The sequence below is a fragment of the Rhinopithecus bieti genome, unplaced genomic scaffold (assembly GCF_001698545.2).
Source record: "Rhinopithecus bieti isolate Rb0 unplaced genomic scaffold, ASM169854v2 scaffold_12653, whole genome shotgun sequence".
NCBI classification, from domain to species: Eukaryota; Metazoa; Chordata; class Mammalia; order Primates; family Cercopithecidae; genus Rhinopithecus; species Rhinopithecus bieti.
In genome coordinates, this window is record NW_016807437.1 from 130,269 (window position 1) to 151,903 (window position 21,635).

Sequence of the window (21,635 nt, forward strand, 5' to 3'; positions counted from 1 at the left end):
AAAGGCAAGTCTACTCTGCACTCTCCTGTACACTTTATAGAGCTCCATTAACTCTATGCCTAGAATCAATTTTGATAGCATTTTGATACAGAAACACCTTAAAGAAGGAAAAGGAGGATTTTTGACTTTATTTTAACTTGGAGACTATTCCTAAGATATTGGTATGAATTTTCTAAATAAGTTCTAATCAGAGTTCTTCCTTACCACTTTGGATGTTCTCGTAATTAGTAGGGTCTGCCTTCAGCCAACCAATGAAGAAAGTACGAAAGCTCTTTAATGTTCCCAGCCTCCCAAGCCTGCTATCTCCTTGTGATCCCTTTCCTTTTTCAAAATGAATCACTTTCTCCTTTTCAGGAATTCAAAATTTTTCTACTACTTCCTGGTATTAAGATAGAAAAAAAAAAATCTTCAGTAAAATACAAAGGAATAAAGCATACACCATCCAAGAAGATGTATCATACAATTCTCTATCTCATTACCCTGCCATATCCTTCTCCCCAGCACATTTCTGTTTGTTTATTGCATACTTCTCACATTATTTTATCTTTCAGCTGTTTGTGCTAGTATATACAATGGAGATTAACTTTTGGATATCAAATCTGTATGCAGAAAATTTGCTATATTCATATATTAATTGTGATAGTTTATCTGTAGATTTTTAACCATGTATGCATTCATAGTGTCTGACTAGTGAATTTTATTTCTTCCTTTTCAATCTTTGTAGCAACAGTTTTTTCCCTGCTTTATTGTACCACCCTCAATCCTCTAGTAAAATGTTGAGTAGAAGTGCTGATTGACATGCTTGTTTCATTCCTGTTCTCATGAAAAATCTTCCCTTTACCTTTACATGGGTAGCCTTTATCATATTAAGTATAGAGAAGTCTGTGATATCACAAGCTTAGCCAAGATAACTTTCAATAAGAGTAGCTTAGGAAAGAGGCTATCTGCCTAATTTTTCAAACATTAGACAAAGTTCTGAAAACTGTAAATCATCTTTTAATATATCTTTTATTATAGTCCAATGTATCTGAGACATCACTTTTATTTCTAAATCAATTCCATTCAAACTTCTTGGCTAAAAGTATTGGGAGAGACTTGCCTTGATTTGTCAGTCCATCATAGGATGGAAAATCACTTCTTTTTCTGTTAAAAAGGTAGCGAGCTCTTCTCCAGAGTTGTGTATCACTAAATAAGTCTAATGACACTTTGTAAATCAGCCAAATACTGTGAACTGACAATAAAATTATCTGAATATGAAATAGCTTATGCTTTACTAAGGAAATAAAATGACTAAGGAAATGGTATATAAGAAAATAATAATGTGTAGCCATATTCTCTTGAAACAATGGTGTAATGATAGGATCATTTCTCCAACTTTTATGTCCTACCACAGGCAATGTCCTATCAGCTTTCATCTTTCTCATTACTGGATGTGAATGAAGGAACCGAGTGATCAATGTACTTTTGTTCACTTCAGTAACCAGAGTAATTCAGAGTGGCTCCAAAAGACAATCATAAAGACTTAATATATTCTTTCTTTACAATTGTTATTTAAAGCTATAGCATGGAAATTTGGCCTATAATAGTCATGAAAAAAATAATTACTCTCTCCAGGGCTCTATGTCAATTTTCCATCTAAATATGGATTTTTATTAATGTTCATTATAATTTCACATAAGCATGAAGAAACTAACATTTTATTGCAATTGTCAAGGGAGAGAAAGTAAAAGATAGTGTCTTATTCCAAATGACCTAATAGGTACTATGAGGAAAAAGTCATTTTCTAAAACTATGCACTTATTCTCCAGCTTCCAAATTCAAGACCGAGAAGCACAGGTACTCAATAAAGGCTGAATTATAATGATGATGTTACATGTCAAAGAAAAGTTACTGAATTAAAGATACGCACATAAAAATGTGTGTGTGTGTGTGTGTGTGTGTGTGTGGCTTATATAAGAATATATTAACAGACGTAGGCTCTAAATAGTCAGATGAGATCTTGTCTAAGAGGAAAAGCTCATATTTTTACTTATTTTCTTCACGATACAGTTTCTTTGATAAAAATCTCTATCAAAATAATCTACCATGACGGAATACATTCATAGTCAGAGCAGACTTTCAGGCTAAAAAAAAATGAAGTACTAACAAACATTTTCACTAATAGGTTGCATCTAAGGAATATATGTAGTTTCTGAATGAAAATGGCTTATTTAGCAAATGCTTTCCCACAGGTGCCCAAGTCAACTCATAAATAATGGAGTTGAAAATAAAAACTAATTTTTTGAACCCAAGTTCAAATTAAATGCATTAAATTACTCAGTCTTTGCCAAAATCCTGACTTCTTGAAAACACAATTAAATCAATTTACTTAAATAGAGAAAGAAAATAACATATTTATTTATAGTCACTGTTTTGAATCCACTCCTCCCAGGCCACTCCTAATTTTAGAGGGTAAAAGTCAATAGCAGTTTCAGGGACTTTTCTATTCACAGTGATAATAAAAGAATGGACCTGGGGCACAATGGCTATCTGTACTGCTGCTGTTACAGGCAGTGCAGTCAAACTCTCTTAATTCTTACCCTACTGCTAAGAAGTCAAGTCCCAGTTTCCTTAGAATTTGACAAGGCCACCATCACTCTACCTCCAACTTTCTTAACTATCTCTCACTCTTTTAACTATCACTTCTACCCTCTGCCCCACCACCCAACTTATGGTTTCTCATAGATTCACAGAAAGCAAAATTTGTGTTTTCAACTACCTGTGAGTCAACACCTAAACAGGAACTTTGTAATTTCACCAAAAGGATGCTTTCTATGATAACTTAATTTCTATCAGTTATTAAAAAAAAAAAAAAAAAAAAAAAAAAAGAGTCTGGGATGAAAACAACAGAACAATAGACAACTTCCTTTGTGGACACCAAAATTTGATTTTCATCCATTTCCATGTGTCTCAAGATTAAAAAAAAAATTCCAACCATAGAAAGTACAAAAGCCAATCTTACTCTGAGGGCTTACGAAAACAGGCAGCAAGCCAAAGTTGGCTATCAGGTTTCAATTTGCCAAACCCTGCTCCAGAGAACAGACTGGAGATAAACAAGTGATGAATCAGATAATTCATCTAAAAGACTACCACAGAAATCCACATAACAGATAATGGTGGCTTGAACTCATGTTTTGCTGTAGGGATAGAGACAAGTAAATGAAATTTGGATATATTTCAGATAAAACCAATAAGACATGGTAATGTATTAACTATCAGTACACCATATTCTGCACTCTTTGTGGTGAAGATTCACATTTGGAAATAAGACAAAATTTCTTAGAACACTAAAGAATTTTAAGTATTTTGTTTTATTTTGTTTGCAAATTACCCATGATACCCCTGGGCTTGAAACTAGGGCCATGTTTCTTTTTTTCTTTTTCCTATTTTAAAATGTATTAGAGCTATAAGAGGTTTTAAACAATTGACATATTTATAAGACAAATAAAACATACTAAATTTATAAACATGGTTTAAAATCTTTCCATGAGTTTCATAAACTAAATTTGTAAATAGGATCAGACATTAATTAAAATCCCACTCCAAGGTCCCCTTTTGCACAGAAAATATTGTTCAGAGCTACTTTGATTTTTACAATTTAATCTTCAATCTGTTAAAAATTTTAAAATCTAGCTATCTTTTAGGTTCAATTTGCAGATATGATTAGTCTTTATAAATATAACACATGTTACAGTCATCTTTTCTGTTATAAACCATATAGAGTTGGGATTAGTATTAGAGAGAGTAGGTTGGGTTGGGGAAGGTCTCATAAGGAAGGCGTCATTTGGGTCTGGAAGGCTCAGAGGTATTTGTCTGTCAGAGAAGGACAAGGGAAAGCCTTGGAGTTAGAGAAAATAGGCTAAGAAAATGTGTTGAATTATAAGAATATGCCACATTGGGGAATTTTCTAGTCCTGCAATGGGAAGAACTATAAAAGAATGAGATATAAAAGAGAGTACTGAACTTGATTATAGAGTGCTTTCTTTAAAGCCATGCCAAGACATTTGTGTAGTTCTCTTAGTTTAAGTCAAGTTTAAAGTGTGGAGATACACTAAATACAAATAAGGAAAGAAAACTCTTCCTTCCCTAACTATCTACTCTGGTAAGCCAAAAAATTTATAAAGCTCATAGCCTGCCTGAAAGCAATAATAAAATAGAACAAAAAACACTGTTAAGACCTTATTATAACCACTCTAGCAGTTAGGACCTTATTTCATGGGATGAAAATGCAGCATTAAAGCTTTACCAGAACAATTTATAATACTGCTCTTTTTAATTCCATTTAATGCTTTTCTGGCTATTTCAAAAAATGAACTAGCTGATCGATTCATGATACCAGTTGTCATAATTTGTAATATCAACATATTGGTTCTGCATAAAACATCCCCCCCACCCAAACTGAGCAGAGGGATTCATACTGAGGAGTCATGAAAAATATGAGAGATTTAGCTGTGCACTTTTTCACAATGTCTTGATATTGACCAAGAAGATCTCACCTGGTAGTCCTCTCACCCTTATAGCAGTTTCTGTTCAGAGCGTTTGGATATATAGGAGCCTATGCTTATGCATTTGGCCCCCAGACATTCTGCTAAAAACTACACACCCCGTTGCTCAAAGAACAGCGACTAAACATCAAAGACAAAAAGATAACTTTGAACTTACAGATACCTGTGCTATGGATAAAGAATTCTGACCATGCCATAACTGCTCAAAGAGCATATAAATTACTCTCAAAATAATAAAAATTTAAGTATATACATAATGACAATACGAACTGTAAAATTAAGCAATCCTAGCAATGAATAAGAACAGAATATAGCATATAGGATAGTATCATGTGTCCTAAACATAGAAATAAGTTCAGGGTAACATATGTAATCTTAGCACTTGTAATAAATCTCTGGACGGGAAGTCTTAATACTGTTCCTTTTGAGCTTTCTATGTGTTGTCCCATTCAAGGTTAACACCCAAATTTTTAAAATCTAGAAACACACCTCTCTTCTCATATACACACACACAAATAAATCCCTTCAATATTTAGTTGTCCTTCATATAGACTATGAAATTTAAAACAGACATTTATCAGCAAGAAAGATGGGAAAACAGTGTGTGTTCAAGTCACGAACAAGCATTCTCAATTTTATTGTCCCTAAATGTCAAGCATAGGGACTAATTGGAAAGGAATGACCAGTGATGATGCAAAGAAGCCAGGGTGATTTGTGGGGCGCAGAGAGATGAGCACAGCTCTGTCAAATAAATTATTTAGGGAGCGAAGTGTTAACAATTTCATGTTCAGAAAAGGAGTATTTTGACCATTGACAGAAGGGAGAAAAATTTGAAACCTAGAAATAAAAATAAATTTCTAGGTTTCACCTTGGTCATATATACTCCAAATTCTAACTACAAAGGCCAATATATGCATTTTTGTAATGTCCTGTATTTTCAAATATTGCTTTCTGTTATGCTCTTTCGATGCATATTTTTAAACATGGTTTAAAATCCATGGTAAACTTCTCCTCCTTTTTGTATGTTTTGTTTTTCAACACATTATAATGATTTGCAACAAAATAAAGGCTTGTTTTCCAGAGTACAAATTCAGTATCAAATAAATATGTACCTATTCCAAAACTATATTCAGTGAAGCTATAAATTGGATCTTAATATACTATATGGATTACATACAAGAGTTTCAAGGCATACTAGAGTAGCGATTCTCAACTGATGGGACAGTTGGGGAAGAGCAATAATATTCTCTAGCAAAGGAGATTTTCCAAACATGTGAGTGTACACACACAAACACACACACATGAAATTAGGGAACATACCCTCACTGTCAGTCCTTTCGAATCTACTGACTAAACACCTCCAGGGCAAGGTAATTCCTCCTTTTTATGAACAGCTTTAGTAGTTACTGAAAGAATTACGTTATATACTCATATGGCCCTTTTTCAAGGATCACTATTGGCACTATTTCTATATTATGGGTCTACTTGGAATGCGATTATTCTTTCTTTCACATGACTGCACCAGAAATTTTACGAGAACAATTAAAGTGCAACAACTGCCAATTCCATCCAGTTTATTCTTTAAATATGTTAAAGGACATCAAATTACTTCTCAAAGAAGCATGGAAAATAACTTTTGAGATCTGTATCAGACAGAGATCAGCCAAAGCAGCAGCAGATTGATCGATCTATCTACCTACCTATATACATATTTATATATCTATATATCTGTCTGTATATATGTGTATATATCTATAGATTTAAAGAGAGATTTGACCTTATGTAATTATGGAAGCTGGTAACATAGTGCCTGCGAGGCTCATACATCTATATTTGATGGAGGAGTCTGAAGTACACATATAAGGTAATAAGAAAGCAAAGACAGACCTTATGTAAGGGAATAAATAACTCACTCTGTGAGGATGTCTTGGAGTCCACAAAGATGAACTGGAACGTCTATTGGTGTCTTGTGATCTCAAAGTTTTCAACTTCGATGATGGTTTGATCTTCACGGGAAGCTGGCATCCTTCATCATGTTGCTTGCTAACCATGGACCCAGCCTAGAAATCAGAGGAGCTGAAAGAGGAGATCCAGCAGGAGCTGAAGGAACTTGGTCCAGCTGCTGCCCATGCCAACAAGGTAAGCCAGCAGATAAGTCTCAATGCAGCTTATGGCTGGTGCTTCACTTCCACCTGCCAAACCTCTCCCAAAATGTCCAGTGGCCCACACTGACCAGAAACGTTCTGGAAAGGGAGCTGTCAGAAAATAGGTCCAGCTGAGCAAGACTGAAACAATACAAACCTACCATATTGTTTAGCCATTTTTATCATTAAATAAAAGCATACATTCCTCACACTGAAATAATTATGCATCTATCTTCTTGCTGATTTTTACAAATGGAATAAAAATTATTTCATGGATCTTGAATGCTGCTTATTCCACAAATGGCCCCTGTGTACACTATGAGTGTCCCCAAGTCACAGAGTAGCATGAGGGACAAGGAGACCTAGAGGAGACCATGAAGATCATATATTCATTTTACTATGTCTGTTTTATAGTTAAAGAAACAGACTCAACAAGGTTAGTGGGTTGAATCAGATACACAATCCTTCTCAGGCAAGAGAAACCTCTTCTAGCCAGAGCTAGAAGCCATATCTCCTTTCCATCAGTCTGGTGTTTTTATATGTAATTCATATATTTGTGTAATTTATAAACAATAAATGTAAAAACAATACTATTGATCAATAATGTTATTATTCACACTGTCATTTTCTTTTCCTTTTACTTGGGAGAAAGCAGAGGCTGAATTTTAAGATTGCCTTTACACAGTCTCCAAATCTACTATGATTCTTCTAACTTCCTCTATAATAGCTTCTTCTTCAAGGCTTTACACGTTTCTGTTTTCTGTGTATTTCATTTCTACAGTTATTTGAATTTATCAGCTAAATTGATGCATGCATTTCTGTTTTTAAATCCATACTAAGAACAAATTAGAGTCAACAAAAGCAGTATGCTTTATTGTTTATCTACAGAGTGTCTACGTTCTGATTCAGATAGAAGTTCAGCTTTCTATTGATTTAGGCATAAAATTAAATTGGAAAGCAATACACACCTTAATTAAATGATCTATAGTCATTCTCTTGTACAAACTATTTCAGCACCAACAGTGTTTTCTGCTGTACAAGCTGCATCACCATCCTTATTCAATGTAGTCTTGACTGAAGAACTACCTAAACTTGATAATTAATGCAGAGAGACATAAGTGTGTGAGTAAATAAGATAACATCTAGGAGAGAGGATAAATCCTATATGCAAAACAAACTATAACCAATATGCCTTTGTTATAATAACATAAGAAGATTCTTATCAGTGTTTGCTGTTTTGTTTCCAAATCCATTCTTGTCCCTGTCTACCAACATTTAAAAAATTAGTTGATATTGTGCTGCAATTGCAAAGGTGAAAGGAATAGATTAGGAGTTGCACAGCTGTTTACAGTTTTGGTTTATAGCTCTGGGACATCCCATTCTGGAGACATTCCGTTCCAGTTCATTTTAACAGTAATTAGAAGTACCCCCATAACGAGGAGTTTGCTGTTGGAAACAACTTCATTAATTTGGGTGATTTTATTAGTTTCCTTTAGGGTGAGGAACTAGAACTAATAGTTGTAATTTAATAGGAAAATTACTGAAGCAAGAAAGGTTCCACTGAATCTTAAATGAGGCATTAGACAGAAGTTTCCTTTCCAAATATTGAAATATAAGAGTACTGCCTTTACCTTTAAAATTCCTATGTAAATGCATATAAATTAGCATGAAAGGACTATTTGAATTAAAAGTCTAAATATTGCTTAAATGAAACACTGAGTTCTCATACCAAAAAATACAGGTAAAACTGACATAAATTGAAAATGCATGTGTCCATGTAAGGCATTTTTCTTCACACTTTATTTAAAGTGAGGTAGAGTCAACACAGTTGGCCTTCATGGAAGGAATTTATTTTCCTTTGGATAAAGAGGTTAATTCACTTTTCTAATCTTGTTCTTTTATCTTGTTTCCATCCTATCCCCTCCTGTTTTTCCCCTCACATGTCATCTCCCTAAGTAGCAGCATTTTCTTTGTCACAAGAAGGATTAATGGGACAATATTATCACCTCTGGTACACACATGATTATCTATCTACAGAACACTTTATAATCATTTAGGCATCCTTCCTCCCACTTCCAATGAAATATGACTCAGCATTGCTTTCAGTATTTTAGAGATGACAAAATAGAAATTTATGCAAGATTTCAAAGCGGATTAGCAACAGATTAGTAATCTGAGATGTAAGTGTCTATCCTTCTTCTTGGAGACTGTATTTTGACACCTCCATCATTTGGAAATAATGATCTTTTACCATAAAAAAAGTGTTAATATTTCAAAATGTGTAGAATTTATAATGCCTGGGTGCTAAAACAAAGAAGCAAATATAAGATAAAATGTATATTTTGGCTTCAAGTTGATTGTTCAGATACAAAATGAAAGTCTTCTCATGTCTGAGCATAGATAAGCCTCAAAATCTATGATTTGTAAATCCACAGAGTAGGAACTATGTCTGTCATGATGACTTCTGCAGCCCAAATACAATGACTTTTATAGTTCGAATACATAACACAGTGCTTGACAATGGGGAATTTTCCATTAAAAACTGGTTGAATAAATGTCAGGCCCAAAAATAATAAATAAAACAAAAAATGGTCTACTCTACTGACCTTTAGAAACTAAAGCTTCTCTCACATTGTTGAAGAGTTTGATGTCTATGAACATTCTTACCACTTTGTTTCTACAAATAACTTCTCTTTATACCAACCAATTTTCATCTTCTCCATCCCACCCCACTTATCTATCCAGCAGAGATGAAAAATAACAGACTCTCTCTCAACTATTCTTTTTCATTTCTTTCAGGTGATTTCTCACTTTTGAATTTCTCAGGTCTTGGGTTAATGAGCATCACCCACAACAGGTGGGAATCCAAGGAAAACATTTTAGATTGAGCAACTTAAATTTGAAAAAAAAGAAAACATAGGGAAAAGAGTAGGTATTGGGAGGGAACTAAAACCCTCCCTAAAGAAGTGGGTGGATGCATGTTCTCACTTATAAGTGGGAGCTGAACAATGGGAACCCATGGACACAGGGAGGGGAACAATGCACAGTGGGGCCTGTCAGAGGAGTTGGGGAGGGAGAGCATCAGGATAAATAGCTAATGCATGTGGGGCTTAATACCTAGGTGATAGGTTGAGAAGCGCAGCAAACTGCCATGGCACAAGCTTACCTATAGAACAACCTGCATGTCCTGTACACATATCCCAGAATGTCAAATAAATTAAAAAAAAAAAAAAGTGTGTGGAGATTTGCAGTCATGCAAAAAACTAAAGAGAGGAGAATAGAAAGAAAGAATTGGAGGTCAATCAGGAGAAGACACATTTTGTGAAGATATTAATTCCTTTAATATTTCCTCCATGAAAGGCTGGGTGAAGGATTATGTTTTCTATAACTTCAACTATTTAATGCCATATTCTAAACCTCTTTGAAACTGACATGTCTTCAGTAAAGATTTCATACAATTTCAAATACTTTTACACAACTTATTACAGTAGTTCCAACATGCTCAAAGGAGGAAGATTGTAAATGGGAAAGAAAGACTTGCTCACCCCCAAGTCTGCAATTGCCTCAATGGAAAAAGAATATTATCCTCAAAATTAGACTCAGAAACAAGTGTTAGTCAACACCCTGGAAAAGACAGTCCTCAAAATAACTGGAAGAATTTCTCCAGCGTGTACAACTCAAAAGAACTAATAGATATTCCTAGTTATAACTTAAAAAAAATGACATCCCCCACCTCTGTGAAAATGGTGGCACTGTGTAGTCCACATGAAGGAAGAAAGTTCCAAGTCTGAGGACAGAAGAGCAAAGAGAATCTACCTGTGGTATTCTACATATTCACAAAATGGGAGATTGTGTATGCAGTGAAAACAGTAATAACAAACTCACCTCAGTACATAATTTAACATGGTCTGATGTAAACCAAGAACATGTTTATTTAAAAAATAGGCAATTGTGTGCAATAAGTGGCTCACAGTAACTTCATGTGACTGTTGAATAATATAATTCTACCCTTAATTGTGAAACCACTAAAAGTTAGGTAGTAAATGCGTAATTCATTGCCACACCACACATTACAGAGCATGAACCTAAAATAAGTGCCATATAAATTCAGACATTGTGAAATCATATTTCAAAGGGGCAACATGGTAGGCCTGTATATTTATACATGCATAAGAATCCGATAAGTTTAATAATAAAAAATATACTAAAACTTTTCCTTTCCTCAGTCATTCCTCAGATTAACCAATAATTCCAAAATTCCTTTCAATTCCATAGATGAAATAGACTAGTCAGTTATTGCTACAATAATGTAGCATAATGAATTACCCCTGAAACATGCTAACATAGAATAACGGCACGTTTATTTCTTATGCACAAGTCTACAGGTCAGCTGGAGTTTGGTTGTTCTAAACTGAACATAGAGGGCTTGTTTCCAAGCTGTGAATTGAGTCCAGATCGGCTCCATGTGTCTGTCATCTTCACTTGACAAGCAGTGACCTGAGTCACTTCTTCTCATGGCAAAGATCAGGAACTCAAGACAGCAAGCCCAGCCTTGAAAGTTCCCATCCATGTTTCATTTTCTAACATGTCATTGAACAAAGCAAGTAACATGACCAAGCCCAATATCAATGTGGCAGAGAAGTATATGCCTTCCATAAAGTGAACTTTTCCTGATTAATAACTTGATATACAAAAGTGAGGGAAGAATTTAGTGTGGTGGAGAAACCCATGTTTCTAGCTCAATAACTGAGGACACATGGAACTGCAGGAAAAGAAGGATCTTTGAAAATGTCAGAGAGCAACTGTACTCAAAATAGGCCTATCTCGCTTCAGAAACATCCAAGAACATTTAGAGTAAAGGTTATAACAAAGAGTAAGTAAAATAAAAGTTGGGCTAATTCAGTGCATATGCAATGAGCACTCTAGTATGTGTCAAGCACTGCACCAGGCCCTGAGGAAAGAAAAAATGCACAGAAACTTCTGTATGAAACTAAGAACCCAAGGGAATAGTGAATTGTGATTTCAGATCTGGGGCCTAAAGGGGCAAATAACATGTCGCAAAAAGTAGACAAGATCTAATGGCAGCATCAACATTAATTCTACATGACTCTCATAGTAGAATCAGGAGTCAAGGATGCACACCTTTGCAATAGTATAGGTGTAAGACTATGGAAGGACATGGAAGATGGCTTTTGTTACTGTAAGAAGCTCCCGCACACAAGGCTTTGAGCCCCCAAGAGAGATTTGAAGAGGCTACAGTTCCAGGAATTTGTGGTTGCATGAGGCCCTATTTCCCTTCCCACTGGGGAACAATGACAATACCTGTTGTTTATTTTAATTTATATCCACAAACTATTTCTAATAATTGACTTGAAAAAGATTTCAGTACAGCTTCATTAGGATAAAACTAGAAGAGAATGTTTACCATAAACATTTAAGCAATACATAATCATTAAGCAATTTTCCTAGGCATAGCATGAGCTTGCTGTGCTAAACCAAAGACTCGTTTCCTGGATCCTATGTAATAATGCCTTTATCATTGTTGCCATCATCATCATTACTACTGACATTTTCAAAGTACCAGAAACTGTATAAAGTGCCTGACCTATATTGCCTCATTAAATTCTGAGACAACCATATGAAAACAGGTATTACTTATATTTTATGAAGAAGCTGTGTCTCAAAGTAACTTGTCTGAGATTATACAGCTGATAATGGGAAGTCATACTTTAAACTCAGGTTTGGTCTGATACCGAAACATTAGGTTTTAATATTTATTAGATATTTTGTAAACATATATGATCCAATTTTGTTTGGTATTGCTTGGATCTGGTTGTTTGACCAAGGCATCAGATCAAGCTTTGACTAAATCTGCACCACACTTCACTCGGGGGAGTGAGAGTTAATGTACTCTCTTAATTTAACATCTGATACTAACAGAGGTTTTTAAGACTATTAAATGGACAGCGAATCCATTTAAAACAATAACTGTTGCTTTTCACCGATCAAAGAATATGTTGTGATGATTTACACAGGTGTCATGATGTGTTTTAGTGTACAATAAAAGTCAAGTCAATATTCTATTGAACAGCTCATTTTGATGGCTACCTCAATAATATGAATTTCTCAGCCCCTTCAATGGATATAAAATACCAGAATAAACTGAAATAGGCCAAAAAACTCTAACATACAAAAAAGTAAAGAAATTATAACCAAATAATATATAATAAAGATTCTACAAGGTAGGATTTTGCTATGTTAATAGTAAAGCTAAGCTGGAAAAGAAAAAAAAAAAAAGCTCAGAAGAATGATCTTTGATTTTTGCCCAAAAGAAGAAAATAAGAGAAATATGCAGGTCTCCTTTTGGCAAATCCTTTGAGCCTTGCAAGTGCACACAAAATGTGATAATTCATGTCCAACATGAAAAGAACCTGTTCCAGTAGCAGAATTTTAATTGTTTTACTCAGGCAGTAAATAATTAACATCTTTACTCCAAAATACAATGAGTAAATTACCAAAAAAAAAAAAATTTAAATTACACATTAAATCAATTTTTAATGCTTACAGAGATTTCAGGAATAAAATATACTCATAATTCTGCTATTTGCCACTTGTCTTCTTTTTCTTTACCATTCCTTTCTTAGCCAACCTCTCATCACCACAGATATAACTGTTACTTGAACTTCTGATCCATTTTTTCACATTTATCTTTCCAGTAAACATATTTTCTGAATTTAACCCTCAGGTATGCTCTTCCTGGTGTCTCCCGCAAATCTTATTCTTCCTTTCAGGACCACTAACCAACAACTCTAATCTTCTCATGTCTCTTTATGCTTTTTTTTCATATGTAGGCTTTCCCAGTGACAATTTTTCTTGCCAACCTGGATAAATTCCACTACCATCTAGATCAAATATCAAGGAAATCTTTTTCTATACTACTTTTCTTATTGTCTATGGATTTTCTTGACCTAATTAACTTAATGCTACTTTAAGGTGAATTTTTCTCATCACTGTACTTCTTCCCACATACAAGTTATAAACAGAAAACAATAAAATGATCCTAGACATTCTTACAATCACAGGGTTTTAGGGTCACCATTTATAACTTTCTGTATTAATCAAAACTTATTCAGTGGCAAATGACAGATATTCAGACCATCTTATTAAAAAAATAATGTATGGTATTGTTTAGCTGAGACATAGGGGAAGCTGGCTTCAGAAAAGCCTGCTGGAGACTAGAGTTCAAAAGTGACTTACAGGAGCTCCTTCTCTTTATTGTTTTTTTTTTTTTTTTTTTTTTTTCTTGTTTTTTTGGGATAGGGTCTCAGTCTGTCGCCCAGGCTGGAGTGCAGTGGTACAATTGCAAATCATTGCAACCTCAACCTCCTGGGCGCAAGCAATCCTCCCACCTCAGCCTCCTGAGTAGCTGGTACTATAAGTACATGCTACTATGCCTGGCTAATTTAAAAAAAAAAAAAAAAAAAAAAGTTGCAGAAACAGGGTCTCACTACATTACCCAGGCTGTTTTCAAACTCCTGGGCTCAAGTGATCCTCCCACCTCGGCTTCCCAAAGTACTGGAATTACAGGCATGAGCCACCATGCCCCCTCTTTCTCCATTTTTAAGCTCTACTTCACTCTCTGTGTTCGAATTCTTTGCTCTGACTACAGATGGATTTCATTTATGCAGCTACTGAAGATGGTCATCAGTAGTTCTTAATTTCCATTATTTATATTAACAAAAGGAAATAGATGTTTATTTTATAATTATTATCAGTCTGCCTGGGCCAGTGCTCACATTTTGGACTAATCACTATTGCCAAAGACACAGAACAGTATCTCTGGCCAATCTTAGGATCCATGCCTGGTGAGGGGAGAGGACATATAACATTAACTGACAATCTCATTATACTTATGGAATGGGGTTTATCAGATTCCCCACAAAAGAAATGCTGAGTTTACAAAAACCCATGTTTCCTCACTACATTCCACCTTAAGCTGCCAAGCATCTATGTGCATTCCTTCCTATAAATATAGAATATTACTGCTTATAAAAATAAACTATCACTCACAAAAAGAAATAGCAACTAAAGGGTGACAACACCAACTCTCATCCATTACTGCATCAAACAGAAGTCCTAGCATCACTTATGTGTGTAATTTATTTTTCCCCTCCTGAGTTTGAGCTCAGCTGAAAGATAGACAAAGGAGTCAGACAGATTTCAAAATAAACATTGCTAATTAAAATCAAAATAGGAAATGTAGCTTTAGCCCTGAGTCAAGGACTTGCTCTTACTTCTCTCCTGAATTAATCAGAATTATTCAGAGTCCCAGGGTGGGGCAGACAGCAGCAGGCCTTCCCTAGCAGGTACAGGGCTTGTTTTCAGCTTACCATATGTCCAAGAACCAACCGAAACAGATGTTCTCCAAAATCAAAAACATCCTATAGAGAACAGAGGGAAGAAGACGAGCCCCGCATGCTCAGTTTCTTCAATCAATCTCATTTTCATAAGTTGGTTCTTCTGCCCATGGAGGAAGCCCATGATTGAGGAGACAGAAAAACCAGGTATGTTTTACTCTAATGACAGTTCTCCACACGGAAATATGGAAATGAGAATAAAATTGTTTCATCCTGAATAGTAAAGAACAGATATTTCTCTTCCAAGAGCATCAACCTATGATTAAATGATATCTGGAAATCAAAAGTAAAGGGAAATTATGAAAGAGTATATCAAGTGGTGGTAGGTTGTTATATGGTAACAGATAACCTGAAAATCTCAGTGGCTTACAAGAGCTTTTGGTTTATTTTTTGCACCCTCTGAATTTCCAGCAGTGGTCATCTAGGGAGGGGGGTTGCTCTGTTCCCTGTCAGTGCCATGACTATGGGGCCCTAGGAATTACCTTATATACCTTATATGTTGAACTTTCATAGGCTCTTGTTCTCCCAAATAAGGATTTCTCTGTATTCTGACTCTATTAAAAGCATGTCAGCCCATCAGTCTATTGAATTTCTTGCAATGACATTGGCTAATAATTAAAACCATAAATCTTGGAGGATCCTGACCTTAGCAAGAAGCCATAACCTTCTGCTCATAATCCTAGGTTTTAGGATAACTACTTCTATCTTGACTTTCCACAAAATGTTCCTGTGTTGAGGCAGACACAATCTGCTCCTTTGTTGCAAATTGCATCCTAGAATGGTGCTTTATCATGAGGGTGATTATAAACTGTACCATGCAATGAGTACACAGAAGGTAGGAGCAGAAGTCTTTGTGAAAGATTCTTTAATTTATTTGGCTCTTTCTGAGTCCCGTTCTTATTTCCTATTGTGGTTTCCATCTTTTAATTATTTGCATCAGCTTCTGAGTGCTAGAGAGAATTTAAATTTTGTGAATTTTGGGGGGCTTGTGATATATGACCTGCAGTAGTCTGAAATCACTGATCACTTGCAGATAAGGCTTCTCTTTATAAAGTTAAATGCTTCATCACTCTGTTTGTTTGTTTGTTTGTTTGTTTGTTTGTTTGTTTTGAGACAGTCTTGTTCTGTCACCCAGGCTTGAGTGCACTGGCATGATCTTGGCTCAGTGTAGCCTCCTCCTCCCAGGTTTAAGCGATTCTCATGCCTCCGCCTCCTAAGTAGCTGGGACTACAGAAGTGCACCACCACACCACATCTGGCTAATTTTTCTATTTTTAATAGAGATGCAGTTTCTCCATGTTGGCCAGGCTGGTCTGGAATTCCTGGCCTCAAGTAATCTGCCTGCCTGAGCCTCCCAAAGTGCTGGGATTACAGGTGTGAGCCACTGCACCAGGCCACTTCTTCACTCTTCTTTGAAGTGGCTCAATTGTACTAAAGCTTGTTTATTTCTTAGTGGAACTTACCCAAACTTTCACGAATTTGCCAAAACATGCTAGCAACTTGAGGTTTTTGTAACATATACTTCAGATCTCTGGTCTCTATAAGTCTAATTTCAAAATATGACAGATGACTGTTAATCCAAAGAAGCAAAGAAGTTTCCAAACTGAGAGCAGCAGGATGGCATCCTCATTGTTCATAATCCCAGCTCAATTCAGCCAGTTCTGTGTTTCAGATACTCTTACTTGCAAGACTTTTACCTAACAATTTGTAAATTTATTTATAAGAGATAAAAACATAAGTCCAACGATCTGAATAATGAAGGGGTTTTGTTTGTTTTCTATATTTGGAAATTCAGGGTATAGGCAAAACTGGATCTAATTGCTCAAAACCTACCAGGGCCTCTCCGTCTCTCCATCTCTCTCTCCTGGCATCACTTTTCTTGGTGTTGGCTTCATTCTCTATGCAGAATGGCTCTCTGTGAAGCTTGGAAAAATAGCCACCAGCAGCTCCAGTAGCTTCTTAAGACTAGCAGATGAACATCAATTCTTGGGAATGGTATGGTACTCATTATCTTACAGTGGAAGGCAGAATACTGTCCCACCAAATATATCTGAATCACCAGAATTTATGAATCTGTTACTCTGCAGAGCAAAGAGGACTTTGCAGATATAGGACTATAATATGGGGAAATTAACCTGAATTACCTGAGTGGGCCCAATATAAATCAAATGAGCTCTAAAAGTAGAAGAGGAAGATAAGTAAGTGGATCAAAGGGATGACAGCATGAGACAGATATGATGTCCCTTTGCTCATTCTGAGTTACAGGGTGCTATGTGCAAAGACTAGAAAGAGGTCTGTTGAGCTAAGGGCAGCTCTCAACTGACAGCAAGGGAACAGAGAGTTCAATGTTACAATCAGATGAAATGGACTTCTGTTGAGATCTGAATGAGAAGGAAACAGATTCTCCCCTAGTCTTCATAAGAGAACACCTTAATTTTAGCCGAATGAGACTAATGTTGGATTTGTCACCTACGGAATTGTAAAATAATAATTTTGTGTAGCTAAATTTATGTTAAACACAAGCTGTGACACTTCTGTAATTTGTTACAGCAGCAGTAGAGAATGAATACACTTGCTTAGATCACAAGCCCATTACGTGGGCACTTACTGTTTGCCATACAGATTGCCCAAGTCTAGATTACCTGCACCAGAAAGAGGAAGAATCTTATTACTGACAGTTTGACTAAAAGTACAAGGAATGGGAAAAGTAGAGAAGAAACAAAGCCCAAACGAAACCAGGAAATATCTCCCCACTTGACTCTGTTTATGTTGTCACTTAATCCAGTACCATATTTTACTGCTAATTTCACAGTGTTTCTTTTAAATATAGCTTTGCCTTTTCATCTCTACCAACAAACAACTGGTCTGCTTTTGTTAGCAGTGCTTTTGCTCTGGAGTGTGTGTGTCTGTGTGTGTGTGTGTGTGTGTGTGTGTGTTTAGAAAAGCGGTGTCAGTATGTTGCCAAGGCTGAAGTACAGTGGCTATTCACAGGAGCAATTATAGGGCAATACAGCCTCAAACTCCTGGGCTCAAGTGATTCCTCCCACCTCTCGCCTCAGCCTCCCAAGTAGCTAGACTACACAAACATACCACCGTGCCTGGTTAATTAGCAATGTTTTTTAAAAGAGCATGAAAAGAATGGTCAAAAGACAGAGGACTGTTACACAGTATCTAATTTTGATCGTAGTTTAATATGAAAAACAATCTTCATTTATAAATATTTTATCCATTTTCAGACACTATAGAATTAATAACCAAAGCAAAGAGTTAAAGGTAGAGTAATCAATCTTGCTTAGAGTCTTAGATCATTCATATTTATGAAGAAAACACAGGCCTGCCGATGCTAAAGCTCTTGTTGTAGATCAGCTTTGTCAGTGGTTAAACATTCAATAGTGTGCACTAACCATTTGCTATGCTTCATTCCTGGTGCACAGTTTACACAACAAGGCTTAATAGAGTGATACAAATATACCAAGAGCTCAGCAGGCAGAGAAGATAAAGATAATGATGGTAATAATTATAAAAATCAAAATAGTCATGTCTGCTATATTGTTCCTTAGGTACAGCTGCATTTCAAATTCTAAGAAACTTGAATTCTTGCCTCACTGGAAAAATATACAGCTATGGATTTCCAACCAGAGAACGTCAAAAGAATTATCGTCACTAGTGCAGAACATTTTTATGTTGTCATAAAGCTAAAAGAAGTCAATTAGGTCTAGTACTTCATTAATGGTTTCCACAAATCACATTTATAGCCAACCCTATATCCAGTGTGATACTAAGAAATGCCATTTAGAAAGACAAGTTTTGACACCCTTATATTATGGTATTGTAGAAACTGTGGGGGTAATTAATTTTTACTTATACTGCAATGAATCCAAGCAAAACTCTAAAAGCCATTTGGCCAATTACTGGCTCTTTAGGGCAATGAAGCCTTTGCAGAAAGCTTGATTTCATATTAGTGGTATGATCAAAGCTTTAATGAAATTACTGCATAGCAGAAACTACTGGACTATTAAGAGAAAACTACAAAAATAAATGAGTGCCTAGTTCTGAATCTATGAAAAAACAAAAATGGGAGCCTTCTGGTTTTCTTTGTCTATTAATTTCTCATGATATGGGGAAAAGCTCCATGTGGCGTTCCTCTGACAAATTTCACTGAAGCATGTTTTCTCTTCTGCAAATTAGTAAAGCAAAGTCCTCCATGTGATCTTCTTAATAGGACTTCGTATCCCACTGTTTTTTATTATTATTTTAAGGGGAGTAGGTGTTTTCTCATTCTCGAGAGTAATGACTGGACTAGCTGGAATTCTTTTATGGATACTGCAGTATATAACCCAATAGGTGTTAGGAAGAATTCACGCTGTGCTGCAGCTCCACAAGCATTCATCCACCACTAACGCTTGTGTTGCGATGTTGTAAAACTCACAGTGATATTTAAATGGTATAGCAAACCAAGAATTCAGTGAAAGGCTTAACTTTCTATTCTTCCTGAGTAAACCATTACTGACTTGGATATCACATAACTCTTCGATACAGGCATTTTAACAGCTAATTCACAGGCCCACCTTAATCAGTCATTTCTATTTTCATGCTTTCATTGAGAAATACAGGGGAAGTATAATTAAGAATGCAAAACAGTGAGAGGAGAGTATGAACACATTCACTTGAATTTGTTTATTAAAGCTTTAGGTTTCTCTTGGCTGTACTTTCAAAACAGATCCAGGATTTTACCATTTTTCACAACCTGTTCAGATACACCCCAGGTACAAGCTGCCATCATCAATTACTCGGCTTGTTTCAGCAGCCTCCTAACAGATCCCATGCTTCTGCCCTGCTTTTCAACTCAAACACTGTATTCTCAGCAGAGCAACCAGAGTGACGCTTTTAAAACTTAAATCAAATCATGTCTCTCTTTTTCCCAAATCATATGATGGCTTATTGTTTCACTGAGATAAGAAGCCAGTGTCCTTATCTGACCTGCAGGCCTCTACCTAATCCAGCCCACTTTAACCTCTGACTGTGGCCTCCTATCGCTGTCTTCTTCAATTCATCTGTTCCAATCAAACAGGTCTCTTTTCTACGTTTCAAACAAGCAGGCATGCTTCTGCCTCATGGCTCAGTATTCTATTTTCCCTGTAACTAGAAATTTTACACATGGCTCATTCCCTCACTTTCTGAAGATTTTCGTTCAAATGACTTCCTTCCAATAATTAAGGTACTCCTGTGCCTTCCTTTAAAAATTTCAGCTTCCAGCCGGGCGCAGTGGCTCACGCCTGTAATCCCAGCACTTTGGGAGGTGGAGGCGGACGGATCACTTAAAGTCAGGAGTCCGAGAACAGCCTGGCCAACACGGCAAAACCCTATCTCTACTGAAAAAAAAAAAAAAAAAAAAAAATAGCCAGGCATGGTGTCGTATACCTGTTATCCCAGCTACTCAGGAGGCTGAGGCAGGAGAATCGCTTGAACCCAGGAGGCAGAAGTTGCAATCAGCCGACATCGCACCACTGCACTCGTGCTTAGGTGACAGAGAATCTATCTCAAAAAAAAAAACAAAAAGAATTCAGCTTCCTTTTTTTCATTTTATCTCCCTCAACTCTGCTTTAGTTTTCTCTGTAGCACTTACCACCACCTGTCATACTATGTAATTTATTTATTTATTCTGATTAGTAACTATGTCCTGACTGCCCCACTTGTATGTAAATTCCATGAGGGAAGGGTTTTTGTCTATCGTATTTAATGTTATTAATTCTATACTGTCTAAAAATAGATGAAGTATTTATAAATGAAGAATGTTTACATATTAAACTATGATCAAAGATAGGAAATCTGTAACTGTAGCTTCTTCCTAAATGCAGACTTGTTCCTTCACTGCAGATTTGTCTATGTACAAGATAAAAGCAGTCTAAAGAAAAGCCCAACATTCAACCTAAGTATTTGCTAATGCCTACAATGTACTCCACAGTCCAGAAATGCAATGGTGAGAAGGGTGAAGATGGTGTAGTATGATACTATGTGTCTTCACGAAAACAAGTACAGTGAATTAATACTTTGGTAGGAAAATGCACTAAATTTTTAATATTCACTTCTTGTCATTGAGCAAAATGCAAAAGAGTAAGAGATATTTTTCCCTTATATATGGCAAAAACTCAAGGTTCTCTCCTTCGGACATTGTTATTAGCTTTTGGATTGCAAGTGAGAAACAGAAGTTGCCAGTCACCCAAAGGAGACATCTGCTCTATTATTTAAGACTAGGGTCCTTTCCCGCAGAGAAGAAAGCGCAAGAGCCTGATTCTAGGAGTTGAGAAGCAAAAGGAGATTTAACCCTGAAGGAAAGGATGAGTTTGGGAAATTTGAAGGTTTCTATGAATAGTAGAGACCTAAACCTTTTTTTTTATATTTAGTCATCAATTGTAGGTATGTTAGCTGTAACCAGTAATTAGGCACTGAAGTTTGAGAATCAGTGAAATTCTCCACAGTCCAGTCATCAGGCAAGGGAAAGCACTACCTCTTTTTTTTTTTTTTTTTTTA

The 21,635-nt window shown here is 36.0% G+C and overlaps 1 long non-coding RNA gene across 1 annotated transcript in view; it reads right to left on the reverse strand.

Annotated features, from left to right (window-relative positions):
- Nucleotides 1-21,635, reverse strand: part of LOC108535729 (uncharacterized) — a 165,814-nt gene that overhangs the window by 48,168 nt on the left and 96,011 nt on the right. Inside the window, exons 2-3 of the long non-coding RNA XR_001887312.1 lie at nt 7,657-7,779; nt 6,458-6,620 (exon numbers count right to left, since the gene is read on the reverse strand). This is a non-coding gene — a long non-coding RNA (uncharacterized LOC108535729). The remainder of the gene's footprint in view (nt 1-6,457; nt 6,621-7,656; nt 7,780-21,635) is intronic.